Source organism: Idiotropiscis lumnitzeri, chromosome 16 (genome assembly GCF_059441095.1).
Source record: "Idiotropiscis lumnitzeri isolate Australia: NSW breed Sydney's pygmy pipehorse chromosome 16, RoL_Ilum_1.0, whole genome shotgun sequence".
Taxonomy (NCBI): domain Eukaryota; kingdom Metazoa; phylum Chordata; class Actinopteri; order Syngnathiformes; family Syngnathidae; genus Idiotropiscis; species Idiotropiscis lumnitzeri.
In genome coordinates this window covers 525001-540000 of record NC_142406.1, presented here as the reverse complement: position 1 = coordinate 540000, position 15000 = coordinate 525001, and the positions used below count along the sequence as shown (strand labels likewise).

The window sequence follows — 15000 nt, the reverse complement described above, 5'->3', positions numbered from 1 at the left end:
GGACGTTTAGGTGACCAGGGGTGGGCCACTTAGGCGACCAGGGGTGGGCCACTTAGGCGACCAGGGGTGGGCCACTTAGGCGACCAGGGGTGGGCCACTTAGGCGACCAGGGGTGGGCCACTTAGGCGACCAGGGGTGGGCCACTTAGGCGACCAGGGGTGGGCCGTTTAGGTGACCAGGGGTGGGCCGCTTAGGCGACCAGGGGTGGGCCACTTAGGTGACCAGGGGTGGGCCGTTTAGGTGACCAGGGGTGGGCCGTTTAGGTGACCAGGGGTGGGCCGTTTAGGTGACCAGGGGTGGGCCACTTAGGCGACCAGGGGTGGGCCACTTAGGTGACCAGGGGTGGGCCGTTTAGGTGACCAGGGGTAAGGGGTTTAGGCGACCAGGGGTGGGATGTTTAGGTGACCAGGGGTGGGACGTTTAGGTGACCAGGGGTGGGCCACTTAGGCGACCAGGGGTAAGGGGTTTAGGCGACCAGGGGTGAGACGTTTAGGCGACCAGGGGTAAGGGGTTTAGGTGACCAGGGGTAAGGGGTTTAGGTGACCAGGGGTAAGGGGGTTAGGCGACCTGGGGCTGGAGAGGAGCACCTTCCCCGGGCACAGGCAGGGAGCGAGCGCCCCCCAGCTCCATCGCTCCGGGGGTAATAGGCCGGCGTCTGCCACACTTAGCCCGGAGATGAGCACCTTCCCCGGGCACAGGCAGGGAGCGAGCGCCCCCCAGCTCCATCGCCCCGGGGGTAATAGGCCGGCGTCTGCCACACTTAGCCCGGAGAGGAGCACCTTCCCCGGGCACGGGCGGGGAGCGAGCGCCCCCCAGCTCCATCGCTCTGGGGGTAATAGGCCGGCGTCTGCCACACTTAGGCCGGAGAGGAGCACCTTCCCCGGGCACGGGCGGGGAGCGAGCGCCCCCAGCTCCATCGCTCCGGGGGTAATAGGCCGGCGTCTGTCACACTTAGCCCGAATATGAGCACCTTCCCCGGGCACGGGCGGTGCCAAGCGTCCCCTAAGTTTGCCCAAATGGAAGCTCCGGAGGAGGAGTGCGGGCGTGTGTCACACTTGGCCCGAATAGGAGCACCTTCCCCGGGCACAGGCGGTGCCAAGCGGCCCCTAAGTTTGCCCAAATGGAAGCTCCGGTGGAGGAGTGCATGCTGCATGACAGTGAAGCCGAATAGGAGCACCTTCCCCGGGCACATACGGTGCCAAGCGGCCCCTAAGTTTGCCCTTATGGAAGCTCCGGAGGAGGAGTGCATGCTGTGTGACAGTGAAGCCGAATAGGAGCACCTTCCCCGGGCACAGACGGTGCCAAGCGGCCCCTAAGTTTGCCCTTATGGAAGCTCCGGAGGAGGAGTGCATGCTGTGTGACAGTGAAGCCGAATAGGAGCACCTTCCCCGGGCACAGACGGTGCCAAGCGGCCCCTAAGTTTGCCCTTATGGAAGCTCCGGACAGTGAAGCCGAATATGAGCACCTTCCCCGGGCACAGGCGGTGCCAAGTGGCCCCTAAGTCTACCCTCATGGAAGCTCCGGAGGAGGAGGGCGGGCGTGTGTCACACTTAGCCCGAATAGGAGCACCTTCCCCGGGCACAGACGGTGCCAAGCGGCCCCTAAGTTGTCCCAAATGGAAGCTCCGGAGGAGGAGTGCATGCTGCCTGACAGTGAAGCCGAATATGAGCACCTTCCCCGGGCACAGGCGGTGCCAAGCGGCCCCTAAGTTTGCCCAAATGGAAGCTCCGGAGGAGGAGTGCATGCTGCATGACAGTGAAGCCGAATAGGAGCACCTTCCCCGGGCACAGGCGGTGCCAAGCGGCCCCTAAGTCTACCCTCATGGAAGCTCCGGAGGAGGAGTGCGGGCGTGTGTCACACTTGGCCCGAATAGGAGCACCTTCCCCGGGCACAGGCGGTGCCAAGCGGCCCCTAAGTTTGCCCTTATGGAAGCTCCGGAGGAGGAGTGCATGCTGCCTGACAGTGAAGCCGAATAGGAGCACCTTCCCCGGGCACAGGCGGTGCCAAGCGGCCCCTAAGTTTGCCCAAATGGAAGCTCCGGAGGAGGAGTGCATGCTGCCTGACAGTGAAGCCGACTATGAGCACCTTCCCCGGGCACAGGCGGTGCCAAGCGGCCCCTAAGTTTGCCCTTATGGAAGCTCCGGAGGAGGAGTGCGGGCGTGTGTCACACTTGGCCCGAATATGAGCACCTTCCCCGGGCACAGACGGTGCCAAGCGGCCCCTAAGTTTGCCCAAATGGAAGCTCCGGAGGAGGAGTGCACGCTGTGTGACAGTGAAGCCGAATATGAGCACCTTCCCCGGGCACAGGCGGTGCCAAGCGGCCCCTAAGTTTGCCCTTATGGAAGCTCCGGAGGAGGAGTGCATGCTGTGTGACAGTGAAGCCGAATATGAGCACCTTCCCCGGGCACAGGCGGTGCCAAGCGGCCCCTAAGTTTGCCCAAATGGAAGCTCCGGAGGAGGAGTGCGGGCGTGTGTCACACTTGGCCCGAATAGGAGCACCTTCCCCGGGCACGGGCGGTGCCAAGCGGCCCCTAAGTTTGCCCAAATGGAAGCTCCGGAGGAGGAGTGCATGCTGCCTGACAGTGAAGCCGAATATGAGCACCTTCCCCGGGCACAGGCGGTGCCAAGCGGCCCCTAAGTTTGCCCTTATGGAAGCTCCGGAGGAGGAGTGCATGCTGCCTGACAGTGAAGCCGAATAGGAGCACCTTCCCCGGGCACAGGCCGTGCCAAGCGGCCCCTAAGTCTACCCTAATGGAAGCTCCGGAGGAGGAGTGCGGGCGTGTGTCACACTTGGCCCGGAGAGGAGCACCTTCCCCGGGCACAGGCGGTGCCAAGCGGCCCCTAAGTTTGCCCTAATGGAAGCTCCGGAGGAGGAGTGCGGGCGTGTGTCACACTTGGCCCGAATAGGAGCACCTTCCCCGGGCACAGACGGTGCCAAGCGGCCCCTAAGTTTGCCCTTATGGAAGCTCCGGAGGAGGAGTGCGGGCGTGTGTCACACTTGGCCCGAATAGGAGCACCTTCCCCGGGCACGGGCGGTGCCAAGCGGCCCCTAAGTTTGCCCAAATGGAAGCTCCGGAGGAGGAGTGCGGGCGTGTGTCACACTTGGCCCGAATATGAGCACCTTCCCCGGGCACGGGCGGTGCCAAGCGGCCCCTAAGTTTGCCCTTATGGAAGCTCCGGAGGAGGAGTGCATGCTGTGTGACAGTGAAGCCGAATATGAGCACCTTCCCCGGGCACGGGAGGTGCCAAGCGGCCCCTAAGTCTACCCTCATGGAAGCTCCGGAGGAGGAGGGCGGGCGTGTGTCACACTTGGCCCGAATAGGAGCACCTTCCCCGGGCACAGGCGGTGCCAAGCGGCCCCTAAGTTTGCCCAAATGGAAGCTCCGGAGGAGGAGTGCATGCTGCCTGACAGTGAAGCCGAATATGAGCACCTTCCCCGGGCACAGGCGGTGCCAAGCGGCCCCTAAGTTTGCCCAAATGGAAGCTCCGGAGGAGGAGTGCGGGCGTGTGTCACACTTGGCCCGAATATGAGCACCTTCCCCGGGCACAGGCGGTGCCAAGCGGCCCCTAAGTTTGCCCAAATGGAAGCTCCGGAGGAGGAGTGCGGGCGTGTGTCACACTTGGCCCGAATAGGAGCACCTTCCCCGGGCACAGGCGGTGCAAAGCGGCCCCTAAGTCGGTAAAGGTTGAAATAAGTAAATAAATACAAAAAGGACGAGGGGGGGGGGAAAAAAGGCAAAAACGTATAAAATTCCCCCATTCATTTCAATGGGCTCGGCCGAATTGGGCTTGCGGGACCGCCGAGGGCACGCCGGAGGGCGGTTGAGTCGGTAAAAGTTGAAATAAATGAATAAATACAAAAAGGACGAGGGGGGGGAAAAAAAGGCAAAAACGTATAAAATTCCCCCATTCATTTCAATGGGCTCGGCCGAATTGGGCTTGCGGGACCGCCGAGGGCACGCCGGAGGGCGGTTGAGTCGGTAAAAGTTGAAATAAATGAATAAATACAAAAAGGACGAGGGGGGGAAAAAAAAGGCAAAAACGTATAAAATTCCCCCATTCATTTCAATGGGCTCGGCCGAATTGGGCTTGCGGGACCGCCGAGGGCACGCCGGAGGGCGGTTGAGTCGGTAAAAGTTGAAATAAATGAATAAATACAAAAAGAACGAGGGGGGGGAAAAAAAGGCAAAAACGTATAAAATTCCCCCATTCATTTCAATGGGCTCGGCCGAATTGGGCTTGCGGGACCGCCGAGGGCACGCCGGAGGGCGGTTGAGTCGGTAAAAGTTGAAATAAATGAATAAATACAAAAAGAACGAGGGGGGGGGAAAAAAGGCAAAAACGTATAAAATTCCCCCATTCATTTCAATGGGCTCGGCCGAATTGGGCTTGCGGGACCGCCGAGGGCACGCCGGAGGGCGGTTGAGTCGGTAAAAGTTGAAATAAATGAATAAATACAAAAAGAACGAGGGGGAAAAAAAAGGCAAAAACGTATAAAATTCCCCCATTCATTTCAATGGGCTCGGCCGAATTGGGCTTGCGGGACCGCCGAGGGCACGCCGGAGGGCGGTTGAGTCGGTAAAAGTTGAAATAAATGAATAAATACAAAAAGAACGAGGGGGGGGAAAAAAAGGCAAAAACGTATAAAATTCCCCCATTCATTTCAATGGGCTCGGCCGAATTGGGCTTGCGGGACCGCCGAGGGCACGCCGGAGGGCGGTTGAGTCGGTAAAAGTTGAAATAAATGAATAAATACAAAAAGAACGAGGGGGGGGGAAAAAAGGCAAAAACGTATAAAATTCCCCCATTCATTTCAATGGGCTCGGCCGAATTGGGCTTGCGGGACCGCCGAGGGCACGCCGGAGGGCGGTTGAGTCGGTAAAAGTTGAAATAAATGAATAAATACAAAAAGAACGAGGGGGGGGGAAAAAAGGCAAAAACGTATAAAATTCCCCCATTCATTTCAATGGGCTCGGCCGAATTGGGCTTGCGGGACCGCCGAGGGCACGCCGGAGGGCGGTTGAGTCGGTAAAAGTTGAAATAAATGAATAAATACAAAAAGAACGAGGGGGAAAAAAAAGGCAAAAACGTATAAAATTCCCCCATTCATTTCAATGGGCTCGGCTAAAATGGGCCTGCAGTACTGCCGAGAGGCCGCCGGAGGACGCCCTAGTAGGCAAACGTTGATCCCCACACACGAGGGGTCAGTTAGGCGACCAGGGGTAGCGTTTAGGCGACCAGGGGTAGCGTTTAGGTGACCAGGGGAAGCGTTTAGGTGACCAGGGGAAGCGTTTAGGCGACCAGGGGTAGCGTTTAGGCGACCAGGGGTAGCGTTTAGGCGACCAGGGGTAGCTTTTAGGCGACCAGGGGTAGCTTTTAGGCGACCAGGGGTAGCTTTTAGGCGACCAGGGGTAGCGTTTAGGCGACCAGGGGCGTTGCAGTTCCGCCGAATTGCATTAGGGGCGCTGCAGTAGGCAAACGTTCTTCCCCCCTAGTCAGAGGGTCATTTGCCTACTTCCCAGGTTTACCCGGGTTTTCCAAAACACCTGGGGCACATTTTCAGGGATCACGTTTTTAGAAACAAAAATATTCATAATTTCTTCTAAGTCCCCTTTCCAGCGGGGAACTTTGAAACATTGTATCCGACCACTGAAGGCTGTTGGCGGGCACGGCGCGGCAAACAGCCCGCACTCAGGCATGGAGCTCCGGGGAAAGTTGCCTAATTTCTTCTAAGTCCCCTTTCCAGCGGGGAACTTTGAAACATTGTATCCGACCGTGGAAGGCTGTTGGCGGGCACGGCGGGGCTCATAGCCGGCCCTCGGGCACGGAGCTCCGGGTGAATTTTCACAAATTTCTTCTAAGTCCCCTTTCCAGCGGGGAACTTTGAAACATTGTATCCGACCGTGGAAGGCTGTTGGCGGGCACGGCGCGGCTCATAGCCGGCCCTCGGGCACGGAGCTCCGGATGAATTTTTACAAATTTCTTCTAAGTCCCCTTTCCAGCGGGGAACTTTGAAACATTGTATCCGACCGTGGAAGGCTGTTGGCGGGCACGGCGCGGCTCATAGCCGGCCCTCAGGCACGGAGCTCCGGGTGAATTTTACAAATTTCTTCTAAGTCCCCTTTCCAGCGGGGAACTTTGAAACATTGTATCCGACCGTGGAAGGCTGTTGGCGGGCACGGCGCGGCTCATAGCCGGCCCTCGGGCACGGAGCTCCGGGGGAATTTTACTCAATTCTTCTAAGTCCCCTTTCCAGCGGGGAACTTTGAAACATTGTATCCGACCGTGGAAGGCTGTTGGCGGGCACGGCGCGGCTCATAGCCGGCCCTCAGGCACGGAGCTCCGGGTGAATTTTACTCAATTCTTCTAAGTCCCCTTTCCAGCGGGGAACTTTGAAACATTGTATCCGACCGTGGAAGGCTGTTGGCGGGCACGGCGCGGCTCATAGCCGGCCCTCGGGCACGGAGCTCCGGGTGAATTTTCACAAATTTCTTCTAAGTCCCCTTTCCAGCGGGGAACTTTGAAACATTGTATCCGACCGTGGAAGGCTGTTGGCGGGCACGGCGCGGCTCATAGCCGGCCCTCAGGCACGGAGCTCCGGGTGAATTTTCACAAATTTCTTCTAAGTCCCCTTTCCAGCGGGGAACTTTGAAACATTGTATCCGACCGTGGAAGGCTGTTGGCGGGCACGGCGGGGCTCATAGCCGGCCCTCGGGCACGGAGCTCCGGGTGAATTTTTACAAATTTCTTCTAAGTCCCCTTTCCAGCGGGGAACTTTGAAACATTGTATCCGACCGTGGAAGGCTGTTGGCGGGCACGGCGGGGCTCATAGCCGGCCCTCGGGCACGGAGCTCCGGGTGAATTTTCACAAATTTCTTCTAAGTCCCCTTTCCAGCGGGGAACTTTGAAACATTGTATCCGACCGTGGAAGGCTGTTGGCGGGCACGGCGGGGCTCATAGCCGGCCCTCGGGCACGGAGCTCCGGGTGAATTTTACAAATTTCTTCTAAGTCCCCTTTCCAGCGGGGAACTTTGAAACATTGTATCCGACCAAAGGAAGGCTGTTGGCGGGCGCGGCGCGGCTCATAGCCGGCCCTCGGGCACGGAGCTCCGGGTGAATTTTACAAATTTCTTCTAAGTCCCCTTTCCAGCGGGGAACTTTGAAACATTGTATCCGACCGTGGAAGGCTGTTGGCGGACGCGGCGCGGCTCACAGCCCGCCCTCAGGCACGGAGCTCCGGGGGAATTTCCCCCTCATTTCTTCTAAGTCCCCTTTCCAGCGGGGAACTTTCAAACATTGTATCCGACCGTGGAAGGCTGTTGGCGGGCACGGCGCGGCTCATAGCCGGCCCTCAGGCACGGAGCTCCGGGTGAATTTGACAAATTCCTTCTAAGTCCCCTTTCCAGCGGGGAACTTTGAAACATTGTATCCGACCGTGGAAGGCTGTTGGCGGGCACGGCGCGGCTCATAGCCGGCCCTCAGGCACGGAGCTCCGGGTGAATTTTTACAAATTTCTTCTAAGTCCCCTTTCCAGCGGGGAACTTTGAAACATTGTATCCGACCGTGGAAGGCTGTTGGCGGGCACGGCGCGGCTCATAGCCGGCCCTCGGGCACGGAGCTCCGGGGGAATTTTACTCAATTCTTCTAAGTCCCCTTTCCAGCGGGGAACTTTGAAACATTGTATCCGACCGTGGAAGGCTGTTGGCGGGCACGGCGCGGCTCATAGCCGGCCCTCAGGCACGGAGCTCCGGGTGAATTTTACTCAATTCTTCTAAGTCCCCTTTCCAGCGGGGAACTTTGAAACATTGTATCCGACCGTGGAAGGCTGTTGGCGGGCACGGCGCGGCTCATAGCCGGCCCTCGGGCACGGAGCTCCGGGTGAATTTTCACAAATTTCTTCTAAGTCCCCTTTCCAGCGGGGAACTTTGAAACATTGTATCCGACCGTGGAAGGCTGTTGGCGGGCACGGCGCGGCTCATAGCCGGCCCTCGGGCACGGAGCTCCGGGTGAATTTTTACAAATTTCTTCTAAGTCCCCTTTCCAGCGGGGAACTTTGAAACATTGTATCCGACCGTGGAAGGCTGTTGGCGGGCACGGCGCGGCTCATAGCCGGCCCTCGGGCACGGAGCTCCGGATGAATTTTTACAAATTTCTTCTAAGTCCCCTTTCCAGCGGGGAACTTTGAAACATTGTATCCGACCGTGGAAGGCTGTTGGCGGGCACGGCGCGGCTCATAGCCGGCCCTCAGGCACGGAGCTCCGGGTGAATTTTACAAATTTCTTCTAAGTCCCCTTTCCAGCGGGGAACTTTGAAACATTGTATCCGACCGTGGAAGGCTGTTGGCGGGCACGGCGCGGCTCATAGCCGGCCCTCGGGCACGGAGCTCCGGGGGAATTTTACTCAATTCTTCTAAGTCCCCTTTCCAGCGGGGAACTTTGAAACATTGTATCCGACCGTGGAAGGCTGTTGGCGGGCACGGCGCGGCTCATAGCCGGCCCTCAGGCACGGAGCTCCGGGTGAATTTTACTCAATTCTTCTAAGTCCCCTTTCCAGCGGGGAACTTTGAAACATTGTATCCGACCGTGGAAGGCTGTTGGCGGGCACGGCGCGGCTCATAGCCGGCCCTCGGGCACGGAGCTCCGGGTGAATTTTCACAAATTTCTTCTAAGTCCCCTTTCCAGCGGGGAACTTTGAAACATTGTATCCGACCGTGGAAGGCTGTTGGCGGGCACGGCGCGGCTCATAGCCGGCCCTCAGGCACGGAGCTCCGGGTGAATTTTCACAAATTTCTTCTAAGTCCCCTTTCCAGCGGGGAACTTTGAAACATTGTATCCGACCGTGGAAGGCTGTTGGCGGGCACGGCGGGGCTCATAGCCGGCCCTCGGGCACGGAGCTCCGGGTGAATTTTTACAAATTTCTTCTAAGTCCCCTTTCCAGCGGGGAACTTTGAAACATTGTATCCGACCGTGGAAGGCTGTTGGCGGGCACGGCGGGGCTCATAGCCGGCCCTCGGGCACGGAGCTCCGGGTGAATTTTCACAAATTTCTTCTAAGTCCCCTTTCCAGCGGGGAACTTTGAAACATTGTATCCGACCGTGGAAGGCTGTTGGCGGGCACGGCGGGGCTCATAGCCGGCCCTCGGGCACGGAGCTCCGGGTGAATTTTACAAATTTCTTCTAAGTCCCCTTTCCAGCGGGGAACTTTGAAACATTGTATCCGACCAAAGGAAGGCTGTTGGCGGGCGCGGCGCGGCTCATAGCCGGCCCTCGGGCACGGAGCTCCGGGTGAATTTTACAAATTTCTTCTAAGTCCCCTTTCCAGCGGGGAACTTTGAAACATTGTATCCGACCGTGGAAGGCTGTTGGCGGACGCGGCGCGGCTCACAGCCCGCCCTCAGGCACGGAGCTCCGGGGGAATTTCCCCCTCATTTCTTCTAAGTCCCCTTTCCAGCGGGGAACTTTCAAACATTGTATCCGACCGTGGAAGGCTGTTGGCGGGCACGGCGCGGCTCATAGCCGGCCCTCAGGCACGGAGCTCCGGGTGAATTTGACAAATTCCTTCTAAGTCCCCTTTCCAGCGGGGAACTTTGAAACATTGTATCCGACCGTGGAAGGCTGTTGGCGGGCACGGCGCGGCTCATAGCCGGCCCTCAGGCACGGAGCTCCGGGTGAATTTTTACAAATTTCTTCTAAGTCCCCTTTCCAGCGGGGAACTTTGAAACATTGTATCCGACCGTGGAAGGCTGTTGGCGGGCACGGCGCGGCTCATAGCCGGCCCTCGGGCACGGAGCTCCGGGGGAATTTTACTCAATTCTTCTAAGTCCCCTTTCCAGCGGGGAACTTTGAAACATTGTATCCGACCGTGGAAGGCTGTTGGCGGGCACGGCGCGGCTCATAGCCGGCCCTCAGGCACGGAGCTCCGGGTGAATTTTACTCAATTCTTCTAAGTCCCCTTTCCAGCGGGGAACTTTGAAACATTGTATCCGACCGTGGAAGGCTGTTGGCGGGCACGGCGCGGCTCATAGCCGGCCCTCGGGCACGGAGCTCCGGGTGAATTTTCACAAATTTCTTCTAAGTCCCCTTTCCAGCGGGGAACTTTGAAACATTGTATCCGACCGTGGAAGGCTGTTGGCGGGCACGGCGCGGCTCATAGCCGGCCCTCGGGCACGGAGCTCCGGGTGAATTTTTACAAATTTCTTCTAAGTCCCCTTTCCAGCGGGGAACTTTGAAACATTGTATCCGACCGTGGAAGGCTGTTGGCGGGCACGGCGCGGCTCATAGCCGGCCCTCGGGCACGGAGCTCCGGATGAATTTTTACAAATTTCTTCTAAGTCCCCTTTCCAGCGGGGAACTTTGAAACATTGTATCCGACCGTGGAAGGCTGTTGGCGGGCACGGCGCGGCTCATAGCCGGCCCTCAGGCACGGAGCTCCGGGTGAATTTTACAAATTTCTTCTAAGTCCCCTTTCCAGCGGGGAACTTTGAAACATTGTATCCGACCGTGGAAGGCTGTTGGCGGGCACGGCGCGGCTCATAGCCGGCCCTCGGGCACGGAGCTCCGGGGGAATTTTACTCAATTCTTCTAAGTCCCCTTTCCAGCGGGGAACTTTGAAACATTGTATCCGACCGTGGAAGGCTGTTGGCGGGCACGGCGCGGCTCATAGCCGGCCCTCAGGCACGGAGCTCCGGGTGAATTTTACTCAATTCTTCTAAGTCCCCTTTCCAGCGGGGAACTTTGAAACATTGTATCCGACCGTGGAAGGCTGTTGGCGGGCACGGCGCGGCTCATAGCCGGCCCTCGGGCACGGAGCTCCGGGTGAATTTTCACAAATTTCTTCTAAGTCCCCTTTCCAGCGGGGAACTTTGAAACATTGTATCCGACCGTGGAAGGCTGTTGGCGGGCACGGCGCGGCTCATAGCCGGCCCTCAGGCACGGAGCTCCGGGTGAATTTTCACAAATTTCTTCTAAGTCCCCTTTCCAGCGGGGAACTTTGAAACATTGTATCCGACCGTGGAAGGCTGTTGGCGGGCACGGCGGGGCTCATAGCCGGCCCTCGGGCACGGAGCTCCGGGTGAATTTTTACAAATTTCTTCTAAGTCCCCTTTCCAGCGGGGAACTTTGAAACATTGTATCCGACCGTGGAAGGCTGTTGGCGGGCACGGCGGGGCTCATAGCCGGCCCTCGGGCACGGAGCTCCGGGTGAATTTTCACAAATTTCTTCTAAGTCCCCTTTCCAGCGGGGAACTTTGAAACATTGTATCCGACCGTGGAAGGCTGTTGGCGGGCACGGCGGGGCTCATAGCCGGCCCTCGGGCACGGAGCTCCGGGTGAATTTTACAAATTTCTTCTAAGTCCCCTTTCCAGCGGGGAACTTTGAAACATTGTATCCGACCAAAGGAAGGCTGTTGGCGGGCGCGGCGCGGCTCATAGCCGGCCCTCGGGCACGGAGCTCCGGGTGAATTTTACAAATTTCTTCTAAGTCCCCTTTCCAGCGGGGAACTTTGAAACATTGTATCCGACCGTGGAAGGCTGTTGGCGGACGCGGCGCGGCTCACAGCCCGCCCTCAGGCACGGAGCTCCGGGGGAATTTCCCCCTCATTTCTTCTAAGTCCCCTTTCCAGCGGGGAACTTTCAAACATTGTATCCGACCGTGGAAGGCTGTTGGCGGGCACGGCGCGGCTCATAGCCGGCCCTCAGGCACGGAGCTCCGGGTGAATTTGACAAATTCCTTCTAAGTCCCCTTTCCAGCGGGGAACTTTGAAACATTGTATCCGACCGTGGAAGGCTGTTGGCGGGCACGGCGCGGCTCATAGCCGGCCCTCAGGCACGGAGCTCCGGGTGAATTTTTACAAATTTCTTCTAAGTCCCCTTTCCAGCGGGGAACTTTGAAACATTGTATCCGACCACTGAAGGCTGTTGGCGGACGCGGCGCGGCTCACAGCCCGCCCTCAGGCACGGAGCTCCGGGGAAATTTGCCTCATTTCTTCTAAGTCCCCTTTCCAGCGGGGACCTTTCAAACATTGTATCCGACCACTGAAGGCTGTTGGCGGGCGCGGCGCGGCTCACAGCCCGCCCTCAGGCACGGAGCTCCGGGGAAATTTGCCTCATTTCTTCTAAGTCCCCTTTCCAGCGGGGAACTTTCAAACATTGTATCCGACCACTGAAGGCTGTTGGCGGGCGCGGCGCGGCTCACAGCCCGCCCTCAGGCACGGAGCTCCGGGGAAATTTGCCTCATTTCTTCTAAGTCCCCTTTCCAGCGGGGAACTTTCATACATTGTATCCGACCACTGAAGGCTGTTGGCGGACGCGGCGCGGCTCACAGCCCGCCCTCAGGCACGGAGCTCCGGGGGAATTTGCCCCCTCATTTCTTCTAAGTCCCCTTTAGGCGACCAGGGGTTGACAATTTAGGTGACCAGGGGTTGACAATTTAGGCGACCAGGGGTGACTTTTAGGCGACCAGGGGTGAGGTTTAGGCGACCAGGGGTAGCGTTTAGGCGACCAGGGGCGTTGCAGTTCCGCCGAATTGCATTAGGGGCGCTGCAGTAGGCAAACGTTTTTACCCCTAGTCAGAGGGTCATTTGCCTACTTCCCAGGTTTACCCGGGTTTTCCAAAACACCTGGGGCACATTTTTAGGAACCACGTTTTTAGAAACAAAAATTCTTCTATGTCCACCTCCGTGAAAGAAATTGCCCAATGGTTCCCGCGGAAGAGAGCTGCCAGGCGGACGCATACTGCAATAACGGCCGCCCTGGCGCTCTGGTGGATGTTATCCTCGAAATTTCTTCTATGTGCCCATTCCAGCGGGCAACTTGCGAACAATGGTGTCCGACCATGGAAGGCTGTTGGCGGACGCGGCGCGGCTCACAGCCCGCCCTCAGGCACGGAGCTCCGGGGGAATTTTCCCCTCATTTCTTCTAAGTCCCCATTCCAGCGGGGAGCTTGCAAACGTGGTATCCGACCACTGAAGGCTGTTGGCGGGCACGGCCCCACCAGCGCAACACGGCACTTCCTATGACTCGGGTCCGACGCAGGAGGAGCGGTCCTCCCGGCCCCGCCACACGGCACTTCCTATGACTCGGGTCCGACGCAGGAGGAGCGGTCCTCCCGGCCCCGCCACACGGCACTTCCCATGACTCGGGTCCGACGCAGGAGGAGCGGTCCTCCCGGCCCCGCCACACGGCACTTCCCATGACTCGGGTCCGACGCAGGAGGAGCGGTCCTCCCGGCCCCGCCACACGGCACTTCCCATGACTCGGGTCCGACGCAGGAGGAGCGGTCCTCCCGGCCCCACCACCGCCACACGGCACTTCCCATGACCCGGGTCCGACGCAGGAGGAGCGGTCCTCCCGGCCCCACCGCAACACACACAACCACTGACCGATTGGCAATCATGACCCGCCATCGGAGGGCCCCTGCCGGCCCCGGCCTCGCGCCGGGGTGTTCGGGTGGACGGTTCCTTCGGCCTGCGGGTCGACCTCTGAGCGTTGGCCGGCACCGCAGCACCGCAGCACACACATAACCACTGACCGATTGGCAATCATGACCCGCCATCGGAGGGCCCCTGCCGGCCCCGGCCTCGTGCCGGGGTGTTCGGGTGGACGGTTCCTTCGGCCTGCGGGTCGACCTCTGAGCGTTGGCCGGCACCGCAGCACACACATAACCACTGACCGATTGGCAATCATGACCCGCCATCGGAGGGCCCCTGCCGGCCCCGGCCTCGCGCCGGGGTGTTCGGGTGGACGGTTCCTTCGGCCTGCGGGTCGACCTCTGAGCGTTGGCCGGCACCGCAGCACACACATAACCACTGACCGATTGGCAATCATGACCCGCCATCGGAGGGCCCCTGCCGGCCCCGGCCTCGCGCCGGGGTGTTCGGGTGGACGGTTCCTTCGGCCTGCGGGTCGACCTCTGCGCGTTGGCCGGCACTTCCCTACCGTTACCCACCCCACCCCTGGGGTTGTGACAAAACGGCACTTCCTATGACTCGGGGTCCGACGCAGGAGGAGCGGTCCTCCCGGCCCATCTCGCACCCACACCCTGACATATACTGCACCACACCAACCACTGACCGATTGGCAAGCATGACCCGCCATCGGAGGGCCCCTGCCGGCCCCGGCCTCGCGCCGGGGTGTTCGGGTGGACGGTTCCTTCGGCCTGCGGATCGACCTCTAGCGCACCAACCAGCGCGAAACCGCTTTCGTCGCGAGACCGAGACGACCCTGTCGCGTGCCCGTCGGCCACACGGGCCCAGAGATGTCCTACACGGGAGTTCCGCCGCGCTCGCGGGTGCCCCGCCACGAGAGGGGTGCGGGAGCCCAGGCCCGCGTCAGCCGAGCGGTCCTTTCCGAAAAAGCATGTTTCTCAAACCCTACCGGCGTCTGTCAGAAGACGCCGCCTCCGAGTGCGTGTTGCGGTCGCGGGCGTGCGGGCGGCTCCGGCTCCCTCCCGCGACTGACCGCCACGCGGTAACGCGGCCTCTACGGACCGAGTACATACCGAGGCCCAGCCGACTTCCTCACCGCGCACGGGGGCTGAATCGGTAACGGAAATTTCGGTAGCCCACGTCCGAAAAAAATGAGAGAGAAAAAACAACGAGGGAGGCTGGGGTGCCGCCGGGGGTAACCCCGCGGGAGGCCGTCTCCCGCGGGCGCCGCCCGGTCCCCGCGCCCGGCTCCCCGCTCAGCTCCGGTTCCAAATGCAAGAAACACAGACCGCCGGACGCGAGGGCTACCTGGTTGATCCTGCCAGTAGCATATGCTTGTCTCAAAGATTAAGCCATGCAAGTCTAAGTACACACGGTTCCGATACAGTGAAACTGCGAATGGCTCATTAAATCAGTTATGGTTCCTTTGATCGCTCCACCGTTACTTGGATAACTGTGGCAATTCTAGAGCTAATACATGCAAACGAGCGCCGACCCGTCTCCGCGGGGACGCGCGCATTTATCAGACCCAAAACCCACGCGGGTTCGGTTTGCCGCGGTGCAGCGGGCCCGCCGGCT

The 15000-nt window shown here is 59.5% G+C and overlaps 1 non-coding gene across 1 annotated transcript in view; it reads left to right on the top strand.

Moving 5' to 3' along the window:
• Nucleotides 1–14727: 14727 nt before the first annotated feature.
• Nucleotides 14728–15000, top strand: part of LOC148320786 (18S ribosomal RNA) — a 1933-nt gene continuing 1660 nt past the window's right edge. The window contains exon 1 of the ribosomal RNA XR_015839495.1: nt 14728–15000. This exon is cut by the window's right edge and continues 1660 nt beyond it. This is a non-coding gene — a ribosomal RNA (18S ribosomal RNA).